The sequence below is a fragment of the Equus caballus genome, chromosome 3 (assembly GCF_041296265.1).
Source record: "Equus caballus isolate H_3958 breed thoroughbred chromosome 3, TB-T2T, whole genome shotgun sequence".
Taxonomy (NCBI): Eukaryota; Metazoa; Chordata; class Mammalia; order Perissodactyla; family Equidae; genus Equus; species Equus caballus.
In genome coordinates this window covers 75,152,036-75,165,724 of record NC_091686.1, presented here as the reverse complement: position 1 = coordinate 75,165,724, position 13,689 = coordinate 75,152,036, and the positions used below count along the sequence as shown (strand labels likewise).

At 39.8% G+C, this 13,689-nt stretch overlaps 1 pseudogene; it reads right to left on the bottom strand.

The window, feature by feature from the left end:
• LOC100066826 (elongation factor-like GTPase 1) overlaps window positions 1–8,186 on the bottom strand; it is a 120,385-nt pseudogene extending 112,199 nt beyond the window's left edge.
• Window positions 8,187–13,689: the final 5,503 nt, after the last annotated feature.

Here is a 13,689-nt window from a genome sequence, read left to right as displayed (position 1 = left end):
CAATAAGGAAAGCAGATACAATCTTTCTTTGTAGAGAGCTTACAATTTAGTAACTGAAACAGACAATAGGCACAAAAACAAATACATATATGAATTTAAGTAATTATGAATTCTGTGATGATAAGTCACAATAAAGAAAAATAGTCACGTGGAAGTAGAGAGGGAAGGTTTGCGCAGAAACCTGATAAAGGAAGAATTATGGAAATATCTGTGGGGAAGAGCAGTCCAAGAAGAGAGAACAAAGTGGTGAAAGAAATTGACATCCTTGAGATATTGCAGTAAGACCATGCCAATGAGGCTAGATTAAGTGAAGGATATTTTAAAAAAATATTAGGAGATAAGAGCCGAGAATTACTTAGACTATATTCTATTTAGAGTTTGCTCAGACATGTTTAAAAGTTGGATTTTGGAGCACAAACCTATTGGAGAGTTTGAGCAGCAGGCTAATGATGCAATTTAATTTTTAAAAAGATAATTCTGGTCACTTTATGAAGAATTTACTTAGGGGAAAGGGAAGAGAAACAAGAAGATCAGTTAGGTGGTATCTTATGCAATAGAAATGGAGGTGATGAGAAATGGTCAAATTTGGAATATATTTTTGAATGTAGAGCCCATAGACATTGCTAAGAAATTGTATGTGGGATTTAGATACAGAGGAGAGAAATTACTTTCAGGGTTTCAGCCTGAACAACGGAGTGAATGGTTGTTCCTTATATGGAGGAGAGGAAGAGTAAGAGAGAAGCAGGCTTTGGAGCCCAAGGATCAGGAGTTCTGTTTCAGACCTGTCAAATTCATGATGCCTCATAGACATCCAAATGGAGAGATCAGGAAGATAATTGAATATATGTCTGAAACTGAAAGAGTGTCAGTTTTGAGAGCAAATGTTTTGGAGATTGTAGCCGCCCCTGACACAGGAAGGGTTAATAATCACTGGAAAAAGTTGCCAACAAACTGTGACCCGGAGGTGAGAAGGCCGGTTAGCCAATGACGGGTAAGACCCCCTGGGGGGGCAACCTAAGCCAGGCGGCGGCCGCCTGGGGACACAGATGGAGAAACGATATCGATATCGGGAGCAAGAGGGACCGTTGCCTAAGAGACCTTGCCTGCTCTGAGATAAAAATATAGGAGCACAGCAACAACATGATAATATCGAAACAGAGGCCAAGGGAGGGCTCCTTGAGAAATCACTAAGAATTCTTGGCATTTGCTAATTACTTCATCCAGAACACCTGTGTATGTTTAACAGATGTAAGCTATGTATATATTGAAATGATGGTTATAATAAACTCAGAGTGGCCATCAGCCCTCTCCGCATCTATCCTGATGTGTACATTGGATTGCGACACCGACAGAGATAGTGACATAGGTGATATAGAAATCATTTAGTTATGAACCTGGGTGTGGACTGAGTGTAGATTGGCCATGGATAAAGAAGAGTTGAAATGAAACCCAGGATACTTTAGGAGTTTTGAGTCTCCTCTAGAGGCTAAGGGAACAAAATATTTCAGGACAGAGAATTTGATATCTCGGAGATCGAGTAGAAAGAGGACTGAGCTTGACTATTGCATTTGTCAATAGGAAGGTCGAAACTATTAATGAACTTGACAGAAAAAGTGTAATTGGAGTGAATTAATGAGAGCATGTGAGTTTGGAAAGAGGGGTTATTGTAGAAAATCATTTTTAAAACTTTCACTGCATAATGTCAAAGAGAAGTGGAGCTGTAACTAGAGAGAGTTGAGGTATCCAGAGACAGCCATTTTAGTATGAAGGATGTTACCACATGTTTGTATCCTGATGAAAAGGACATAGAGAAGATGGCATTGATGATGATTGGAGATGGAAGGTTATTTCTGGAAAAAATGATCATTAAATAGGTGAGGGGCATGATAGAGAATTGACTATATAAATGCAATGAGATGGCTAGGCAATACTATGAGCCGACTTGAAATTTGTGATACTAAATATAAAGTGATTTCATTGACAATGGCCTAATTTCCCCTAGTCAGGTTCTACAGGCAATTAGAAGACACAGAGTAAATTTAAATAGGGTTGCAGCTTTGCCAGTTGAGGAAGATAGAGGGAGTTGGGGTAAATGATTTAAGGGTATCTATAAATGTGATTATATGATTATAGTGATAGATTATACCATCTAAGTTGGATAAGGAGATTTTGAGATGGTGATTGGAAGTGAAAAAGGTATCATTAAAGAAGTGGAAACTGAACAGTTATTATAATGGATAGGGTAAGTGAGCTGGAAATGCTAGAGATGGTGGTCAGAGAAGGGGCTGACTTTAATAAAATTTTGGAGGTTACTTAGCTATTCATAGTAGGAATATGAACCTGGGAGATTGTGATAGAGGTAAGGTAGATGTGAAGTCATTGACAGTGATGAAAATAAAAAATTTGAAAGAAAAAGGAATTGGAGGAATTATTGCTTGGGACAGTCTGGTACCCAAGAGATTTATAAACTGAACTAGCCCAGGCTCTACTTCCAGGCCCGGGCTTTGGACCAAGGCTGATCTCAGTGTGGAGGAAGGAACTCATTAATTTATCTGCCCGAAGGGAGTACTTCTACTGAAATTCATACAGACAGAAGAGGTCTTTTTCAATAATTTGAACAAACCTACCTTTTGTGCTAGTGGGCCCTGGTTTGAAATCTCCAAATGTGAAGTAAGGAGTTAGGGTGTTAACATTTTCAATGGATGAGAAAGACTGACAGGAAGGTTTGCACATGACAACAACCAAAAGGGGTAGTAGGTAGCACTGTCAGCAAATGCTTCAAACAGATTGGAATTCTAGCTTAAAGAGGAGGGAAAAGCAGGAAGAACTGTGAGAAGCAAGGAAGACACTTCTCTGCTCACAGGTCCTGTGGGTGTAAGATCATCCACCACTTGATAGGGTGGAGAGGTGAGCAGCGCCTTGAAGTGAAGCAGATTCTCATTAGATTAAGAAGATTAAGAAGGATTTTTTCAGAGAATAGTTTACAACCTGGCTTTACCACTTAATGAGTGTTGTCTCCCAGTTTCTTAAATTCTTTGTGCCCCAGGTTCTTCATCTGCAATGTGGGAATGATAACGTAATATGGGAATGATATTAAACTATCAGATTGCTGTGAGGGTTTAAAAAGAAAATATACACGAAGGATATAAAACATTTCCTCACCTAAATGTGACTTATTATTCTTTATTAAATAATTGTGTGTGCTGTCGTTGGTGTGTGTACATGAAAGGGAGAAGATGAGGGCGGGTATGATGGGTGGGAGGGTGTGGGTAGTGACAGTCTCACCAGGAGAACTCTTAGCTGGGGAGCTTCCTTCATAAGTGGATTGCCTATCATTATTCCACACTTCACTGTAAAATCCTCCTTGTTTTACAAATACATCGCTCAAATATAATATTCAGTACCCACCAAACTTTTTATCCGCTACTCCTTAATTTTTGAAGAAATTGTGAAGATTTTTACCCCATCTCATTTTCTTCTTACTCAAATTTATTTTATCATTTGACTAACTTTAATGGTGTTGGATGGTGGCCCAGCCAACACTTGGCCTTTTAATTCCTTGGCCGTTTGCCCCTGAAATTCTTCACCTTCAAAATCACTAAGTCAAACATGTCCAATTACAATAATGTTTACGTAGGGTGGCTTGGAGTACAGATGGAAATTAGAGGGGAAGCTAACTTATGTACATTACTACCAGTTTGCCATAAAGTCTGGGAGACTTGGGATTATGGCAGACAATTTTAGCTACCAATGTCACATATCCTTGTCTTATCTCTGATTTCAACCATATGTATTGGACAATTTCAACTAGTCTCCCTTCTTAAGGATCTAGCATGTTTCTCTTCACTTTTCTGTAATGGGGGCCTAGTAACGGTTTAAGAAGAGACGGAGATGGAAGGGGTGGGGAGGGCAGGAAGCCAGCCTTGATTTGTAGCATTTGCTGATTTCTATGGTGTAAATATTCCCATCATGGCCAATTTCAAGCTACAGCATGATGTAGTAAATGCATTTCTGGGAAGAGGTACAAAGCAGCAAGCAGCACTCCATTTTATTGGTATTCCACCAGACAGATAATAGACAACCACAAGAGGGTAGATGATAGGAAATAATTAGGACAAGATGGGTTTTGAGTGTTAATTACTTTTGTTTTTCATATAATTTGTTTAATTATAAATTTATGGAATTCAATTTTTAATGATAGCTGAGTTTTGCAACAGGCTCTCAAAATTCCTGGAAGATTCCTGCCCTAGAACCATCTTTAAAGCCATGGCCTTCTTCAGGGCCCTTACAGACTGCCCCTTTACATACCAGTGCAGGCTGAGAGAATGAGGGAGTTAATATCCCAGGGGTTTGTTGAGGGGGTGACCCTCAACAAATATGGATGAGAGCTACCAAATAGGTTCCCCAGCATCCTGTGCCTCCAACAGGTGTCTTTGGGAGCCAATGTTTTACACTTCTTAGTGATTCCAGCTGAAACCTCAATAGCACAACCACTTTCCCTGCTAACCAACTCCTGATTTCTTGGAATCTTATTGATAAACGACTTGCAACCATAACTTTGACCCAGGCTATGGTTTAGAGAAAACCCCCAAAACTAAGAAGTTAAAACCGGAGGCATTCCTAGTAAGCAGTGAGATTCTGGAACTGGGTCACTGTGGAAGATAAAGTGATCTTAGAGCACAACTGCTTATCTAGCTTACCTATGGGGATGCCTGGAACTCTAATACTGACTCTAGGACAAGAGAATGAAGAAATAGCCTAGCTAGTAATTTATACTTAGCTATTTAATGCATGAAAATCCCAGCAGCACCCACAGCCACCTTGTTTACTTTGTTTAGAGATGCATAGATTGATGAATTGCACCTGGTGAAATCAATTAGCAGCTGGCTTGGATATGTGTCCAATTGGGCATAAAAGATCTTCCTGGAAACTTTTGCCCTAGCTCTCCTGAAACCAGATTCCTCATATTTGTCTTGGTGGTTCACAATACAGAGTTAAAAAGCATCCTCTCTGACTGAGAAAGGACACTAGAGAACTATGACGAGAAATTTCTTGAGCCCGCTATGCTTACCTGCACTTTATTTCTACTGCTCTGTACAAAATCTTTTAGCTTCGTTAAAGCCTTACATGAGTTTATTGAGTCCTTCCAATCATCTGACCTATGTAATCATTGTAGTCTCTCATCATCAGAAGGTAACATGGATCCCATTGCTGACGGTAAGTGGCATGCTGTGACACCACAATTAATAAAATTCTCATCTCATCTGATTTGGGATAAGGTACAGGCAAGTTAGAAACACTGACTTTGTAGTCATTCTGGCATTCTATTGGTATGATGTACCACTGAGCAGTAGTAGAGACTGATGATAAACAAGACTTCTTGAGTTAATAGAGCTTCTGGATGTTTATCAGTTCTCCTAATGCATAGAGTCCAATGGGTGTGTCAGCAATCCATCATACAATAGAAAAGGTACATTTTGGATGGAGCTCTAGTATATGCAGTGGACCTAAGTCAGTTTAATAAAGTGGTGGCACAGTGTCCTATGTTATCTGCTTGTGTTCCACTGACATCTCTTTCAACTCATACTTATATGACTCAAGGGGGTTGGATCTCCATGACCAGCTGATGACTGAGGAAAACTAGGGGTCTCTTTCACAAATAGTGCAGCTTGTAGCATTGGTGTTAACTAAAAATGGACTGCTGTTTCATTGAGGAGACCTGTGAGAAGTACATTTGGATGTACTCCTTGAAGAAGTGAGAAGTGTCCTGAAGTGATGACCTACATTGAGTCTGGGTAGCGGTAAAAAATTTCATAGATTGGCTTAGGAACATGGAAGGGTGAATTGAAATGTTAGAGGCAATGACATCTGGACAAGTGACATACTGATTTTTGGATCTATGGGAATGGACACATAGCAAGAGAATTTTTGTGTTTCGTGCTAATGCCCAACATAGAACATTCAAGGCAGAAGAGACACTCAAAAACCAGGTGCACATAATGTCATACCTGCCCTATCCATCACTAACCCAGTGCTTGTACAATGAGCTTATGAGTGGAAAAGTCATGATGACGAGGATTTAAGTTATGAAAGGCCCAACAGCCTTGCCCCCTTTACAAGGCTAATTGAACTGCTGCTTTCCTGATATAAATTGAACACTTTATATCAGACCACCACTTTGTAAGAAATTAATCACATCAGATACTTTCTACCCTTCCACACCTATACCAGATAGGGGTTTACCTACCCTGATAACAGTGTCTGTGTGGGAACCATCAGAGAAGTGCTCTTAGTATGCCTGATTTCCTGACACCTGATGCTGCATAACAGAATCTCAGACCAAGGATCCATTTTACGGTGAAGAATTTGTGACTGAGAGTGTATGACCATAGAATCCACTGATCCCACCACATACACATCCCTCTGAAGTAGATAGCCAAATAGAACCCTGGAATGCTCTCATCTAAGGTGTCAGATGGGAAACATCTGACAAAGTTATGGTGCTGTCCTCTAAAATGCAGTATTTATGATAATTCAGAAACTAATTCATGCTGCTGCATCACCAATAGCTAGAATATCTGGGCCCAGAAACCAAAGGTTGAAATAAGACTTATCATCCATTCAGTGACTGTTATGCGCTGAATGTGCTCCCCACTCCCCAAATTTGTTTGTAGAAGTCTTAATTCCCAGTACCTCAGAATGTGACTCTATTTGAAGATAGGGACTTTAAAGAGGTGATTGAGTTAAAATGAGGTCATTAGGATGGGGCCTAATCCAATGTGAACTGGTGTCCTTATAAGAAGAGGAGATTAGGACACACACAGAGGGAAGACCATGTAAAGACAAAGGGAAGAGAGGTGGCCATCTACAAGCCAAGGAGAGAGTCCTCAGGAGAAACCGCCCCTGCAGACAACTTGATCTCAGACTTCTAGCCTCCAGAAGTGAAAAAAAAATAAATTTCTATTGTTTAAATCATCCAGTCTATGGTACTTTGTTAGGGCAGCCCTAGCAAAGTAATACAGTGACCAACTTACAGAAATTATATTTTCTGTATTTTCATCCTGGGTTCTGCTGTATTGAACGTGCTGGTTTGGAAATAGAAGGAAATACGTCCTTTACTGAACCTGGGTTTTGATTACTGAACCAACAGACAAATAAATTACTACATTGACAGGCATAACTGATCCTCATTATTATGAAGAATAGGATTGTTCTTACATAATGGGGACAAAGAGAGCTGTGTCAAATTTGAAGAAGTCACTGGGGAGTTTCCGCAGGCTTCTATGCTGGTTGAATAGGCAATTGCAGTGACCAGAGTGTGAAAAGACCGAGGCAATCAAGGGCTCAGACCATTCAGTGTTGACAGTGGGTCCCCTAATCAGGCAAGTAAACTTGACTGGCTGCAATGCTGGCTGAAAGCAAGAGAAAACTAGAATGGGTGGTGGAGGAGGGTAAAGATGAATATCCTTTAGGGCTCGAGGTGTAGAAGCAGAGGCCCTTTTCTGCTATACTGTATGCTTTTTCAGGGATTATGGATGGCCACTTCCTTGTAACAGGGCTGGTTACATGATTTGTGGGGCCCAACGTAAAATGAAAATGTGGAGCTCCTTGTTCAAAAAGCAGAAAGAAAATGCTGCTCAAGATACTAAATTACTGTTTCAAACTTTTTCCTTTCTTCTTTCTATTCTCTCCCTTGACCAGTCAGGGTGTTTTTAATTTGCTACGTAATAGCCCTCCAGTAAGGGATACTGCCCAGGGAAAGTATAGACCTTCCCAGGTGCCCAGATGCACTCCCAACTCAGTGTATGCACAAGTGGCCTTTGGGATGTCAGGCTGGCCCTCCTGCCAACACACCTGGCAGGGCAGGAGGAGGATATGGGTGGGGGAGAGTCAATTTCTCTTTTTCAGGGGCACATAGCCCCGACTCGTGATGGATGGGTGACACCCAAGGATTGCAACCTCCAAGTTGGGAAGCACTCAGTTGCAGGTCAGCTAGAGGCTTGTCTCTGCCTAGTTGCCTGCCATGATGCTGTGGCAAGTACCAGGACTGCAAATGTCATGACCCACTCCAAGACACTGTGGGGTATGCACCCAACAACAACCCACCTTGCACCTGTGCCCAGGCTGCTGTGGGGGTCAAAGGAGGATGGTAAAACATAGGCCTCCCCCCATTGATGTGACCCCATGGTCGTTCTGGGGGAAGGGAAGCATGGCAGCAGTGGTCTACAGGCCAGGGTGGGAAGGGGAACTAGGCACCTGTGGTGCTAGCACAAGGGGAGTAAACAGCCCAGAACCCTTCCCAGGGTTGTGGTGGGAGATGGGGCAGTTCAGGAGCCAAGGCTCCAAGTACCCTCCTTCCTGTCAGTGTCAATCTACCCGCACACACACACACACACACACACACACATGCTTCATTGTTCCATCAGATTTCACTTACAAAACACAAATTCAAAGAGAACATTCTAAAGACTTTCAAGACAGTGATTGCAAAGCATTAAACTTCAGGAGCCAGGCCTTACTGAGCATGAACCTTGCAGGATTGTACTGGTCACAAGCCAATGAGGCTGCCTCTGTCTTGAAGAGTGGAATGACTATAAGGCCTGAGTGGATCTGAGCAGTGCAAGAGTCAGATTGTAGCAAACACTGGTGGGGTCCTGGGTCACATTCCTTGGCCTGCCTCTGATTTTATCCACAGCTTTGGTGGATAGTTCTGACTGGTGGTGAAAACACTCACCTTGACTGTGGGTTGCATAGCTTGACGTTTCTGCTTTAGGGCTGTTGCTGAAACCAAAGGAACTCGCAAAGCCTGTGCACAAGTGCAGCATGAAAATTTGTGGATATAAGAGCCCCTGAGGGCTATTTTCAATCAATGTGAGATCAGAGCTGGTGGACAAATGCACAGACCTTTCATTCTCTAAAGGCTCATTTTTGAGAGGTATTTTCAAAGCTTCCTAGAGATCCTGGTGGAAATGGATTCCTTAGTTTCTACAGCATTATCATTTTGCCTTGCTTTCTTTCTCTTTCCTCACTCTTGATTTTTGGAGTCATGTCCCAAATAAATCTCATGCCCCCAAGTCATTGTCTCAGGCACTCCTTTTGGGGATTGCAAATTAAGATGTGAGTTGGAGGAATGAGCAGCTGGTACCACTACTTCCTTTGCCAATGTACCCCTCAATCAGTCTCCAGTGCATTAGCAATAATTCCTTATAATTTAATTATGTGAATTGTAGAGTCTTGAATAAAATTTCTGAGATCTTGATGGGACTTCTAGAAGCTGGGGAAATAAAAACTTCATTTCAAAGCTGCAGTTTCTTCTCCTCCAAAAAGTGGAGATCTTAATCTCTCCATCCCCCGCCCCCCACCCTTTTTGGAACATATTTTTTCTCCTTTATTCTGGTACTCTGGGAGCGTCTCAAGAATTATCCTTTTAATTCCAGATGTACACAGCAAATAAACAAACCACTGTTTGGGATGAAATCTTTGAGGTAATAATGGAGTTTTAAACTTCTAAGCCCAGGGTTCTTTTGATAATATAGATTGATGTCTATGCCCTTTTGAGTCAGAACTTTGTCAATAAAAATTGTACTGCTCTTTTTGGGAGAAATGTTTCTTTTCCAGATATAGATTGTATAACTGCACTGTGCAGCATACTGATGCTTATTGGCATGGACATAAATGTTTTCATATTTGAACAGTCACTGAGGCCATAGTTGAGATCCAGGGGCCTTCAGACAAGATGTGAAGGGTTGGTCTGTCTTTGGTTAGAAAAATAACCATGGAAAGAACTCGGCTAGATTTTTTGAGGCTCATACTGATCCACAGGATAAAACATTCTATATTCTAAGCTTTGTACGTAGCCACTTAGCCTCTCAAGCCAGAAATTTTGAACTCATCCTTCTCTTTTCCTAACCAAATGGTATCAATTCACCCATGAGTCCTGTTGATTCGACTTCTTTAATTTTTTGTTAGTTCTTTTCTCTCTGTCAGCCCACCATCACCACTATGTCCTTGGTTTAAGCATTTCTCATCGACCTCACTTACTATATCTCTATCCTAATTGGTTTCATTGACTCTATTATTGCCCTCTCTGAGACATCCCACACACAGAATAACATGTAAGACTGTCAGTTCTTTAGATCGGTGCTCTCCAATAGAACTTTCTGCAATAATGGGCATGTTCTATACCTGCAATGTCTTATTAAACATTGGATTGCTACAGCCACATGTGAGCACTTGAGATGTGGATAGTGAGATTGAAGAATTGAATTTTTAATTTAAATTAAAGTTAATTAATTAAAATTAAATAACCACATTTGGCTATGGGCAACCATATTGGACAGTACATCTCTAGAACGTAAACTCCATGAATAGGTCTTTCCTTAGTCATTAGAGTTTGACTATTCCTTCATACTTGTTCCTAAAAGCCCTCGTGCACATGATACTTTACTGTTATGTCTCATCCTAATAGTTGTAGCTTCTTGAGGGTAGAGATCTTATACTGAAAATCATAATAAAAACACCAACCTCAAAAGCAATAATTGGAGATGATTAGCACTACCTCTTCCCGCCTTGTTCCTGTTTTAGTCTCAGAAAAGATTACACACATAATTCTATTTTCTTGGAAAAGTCATTGGAAGAATACCCTTTTCTCTTACCCCACCATTTACTTGTTCTTCTTTATAGGGGGAAGACTACAGAATCTGATCGTAGAAAGCCTGCCATTCATTAGGCCACATCACATATGTGGGGTTCCTTTTGCCTAAAAAATTGGTAACAAAGACCTATAACTTCCCTAGGCTTTGGAGCAGGCTTCTAGAAGAAGGCTTGGTGACTCAGAGACTGTAGTCTTTTCCACTTTCTACAATGGCAGAAACTGAATCCGTGAGGTAGGCCAAAATCTTCTATATTAGGAGTACGTAAGTATATTTGAAGTTACCTTTGCACCTAATGTTACCAACAGAGGACTTCCAAAGTCTTAACTGGGAGGAGAAAAGATAAAGCTCCAATTTGCTCTTAAATTCACGTTCTTCAATTCAATAGTACCACGGAGCCCTATACTTTAGGACTTATAAGGGCTTCATTTAGTAATGATTCCTCTTACATCTTATCTCAGTTGGTTAAAATCTAGATGAAGAATTGCTTAGTGTTTGGTATCCCTAGTTCCCCAAGAGTGGTAATGGCTAGCATTTACTTGGGACTTACTCTGCCCCACTATGTGGTGAATACTTTGCTCCTTCTTTCATTCAGATGGTATGTACTGAATACCTATACTGTTCCAAGAACTGTGCTGGGTGATAGGGATATACCAGTCAGCAAATAGACCTGAGTCTTGCTGATACTGAGCTTATATTCTAGAGGGAAAGACAGATAATAAACAAACAATAAAATATGCAAACAAAATAAATACATATTTGTAAGGTGCTTTGAAGAAAACAAACAAGGTGACGTGATGAGAAAAGGTGGGGCATGGTGTGATACATCTAGACAGGCTGAGTAACCCCAGTAGACTTTAATCAGAGATCTGAAGAATAAGAATAACAAGCCATACAAAGTTCTGAAGGAAGAGCGTTCCTGGTATAGGAAATAGCACATAATGATCCTGAGGTAGACAGTCGCTTGAAAATCCGTGTGACAGGAATATAGAAAGTATGGGGTGAGCAGAATACTCATAGTAAATTTATTATTGTCCATACCGCAGACAAAGAGGCTGAGGCACAGAGAGGTAAATTTTAGCTTTCCCAAGGTCACACAACTAGTAAGTGACTGAGCCAGAATTTTAACCACATCCATAGGACTCCAGAACCCATGGTCTGAATCTTGAATATCTAACATGATAAGTGTTTAAATAAATGAGAAGATTAATAAGTAAATGTTGCAAAAGGGATGATCTAGAACATTAAAACTCACCTAATCAGCCAAAATGTCAACACTAGTCCAATAATAGGAATATTACTTAAGGTAAAAGTCATGTTGATGACAGTCACTGAATCAACACAGGCATATAATACGCCAGCCAGAGATAAGCTTTTAGTTGAGGTCTAACACAATAAAATTTGTGCCAAAAATCCATTGTGAAAACAAACCTATTAGATTTCACATCCATATAATTTGGTAGTTAGGTAATTTCTTACCATTTTTAAAAATTATTCTTTATGATAATATCATTGTTCTAGCTACATAGAAGAATTTGTTTGGTGTTTAGTGTAATTTTCTTCTTAGTTCACAAAAAATATAGAAATCACATTTTGTTATCTCTATGTCCCACTATATTATGAAGCCATTACTATCAATGTCTTTTATCTACTGGCCATGAGATACAAAGAAGTTAATCTCCTAGGAGTCTATTTCAGAACGACTCCCTAGGACTTTGATTACACTATGCAAAGATAAGTAGAAATAGTAAGAGCGTCTTATTACAAATTGTTTGCTTATAGATACAAGGAGTCACTGATGAGAGGATGTTTGATTATTAAGTCACGATTTTTTAATATTTTATAATCAGGTAGCCCTTTGAGAATTTAATGTTGGCTATGAGTCCTCTCCTTGCAAAATGTATGTAGGCAAGTTCTCAAGTTTTGCAGGGTTCCCAGTTCCCTAAGGCTATCATCCATGGGCACTAAATAACATTAAAAAAGTTAACAATGCCTGCTTTAAGACCTTTGATTCTAGATCACTTTTCCAGAAATATCTATGTAAAATTTCCATGTGTATTTCCCTTATTTTATTTATTCCTTGATTTTTTTCAGTTATATATATGTACTTCTATTTTTTATGCCTTTTTTTCATGTAACACTTATCCTTAATTTAAAGTTTAACAAAATGAGTGTATGCATGTATATACACACACATATGTTTATGTGTGTTTGTATGTGTAATGCGTTTTTAATACTTGGTCTTGTTTCCAGGTCCCAGTCTTTTCCCTCAGTCCCTCAGGGTTGATATATTGTGCTAATGCACTGATTTCTACTAGATGTTCATTTTATCAACAGCTTCTTGGTGTACATTTCTTTTCTTTCAGAGAAGCTCTGCTCCCACAGTCTATTGCCTTCCTAGGCTTAGAATATTTGAAGATTTCTGACAGCTTTTAGTATCCAGTGACAGACTTGCCAGGCTAATAAGAGTAATAAGATTAAGATCATGGTTGAATTTTTGTTTTAATATTTTATTCAGTAACTTCTTATTTTAAAGTCACATCCTAAGTATCAGAAGTTAATGAAATATAATGTATATTTCAAAGAGAGTAAATTTGAGTAAATAGTTTTTATATGTTTGAAACCCTACTCGACTCCATCCAGCTGCATCATCATTGTGCTAATGCACCGGTCTCCAGCAAAAGCAGGCAGGAGTATGGGTGGACCATTATGCAGATACGGATACAGCTCAGAATGGATATCTTCTTATCGGTGCTTCCCCAGAACATTTGTTGAGAAAATTTAACATTCTCATAGTTAACTTCAGAAGTGTTCCCATGGATGACAACCCGCTCTTAGAATTACCGTGTGTTAGTCGTAATAATTACTACTAAAAGGGCCTCATGGTCAAACATTTGGGGAATCAATGAACTAAACTTAGGTGAGCCTTTGTATTTCTAGGATGTTTTGTGAAGCTCCAATAGAAGATAATATAAGTAATATTTTCAAAGCCTATATGACTTTGAACTTTGGACCACTTTTCCTACAAAAGACAAGA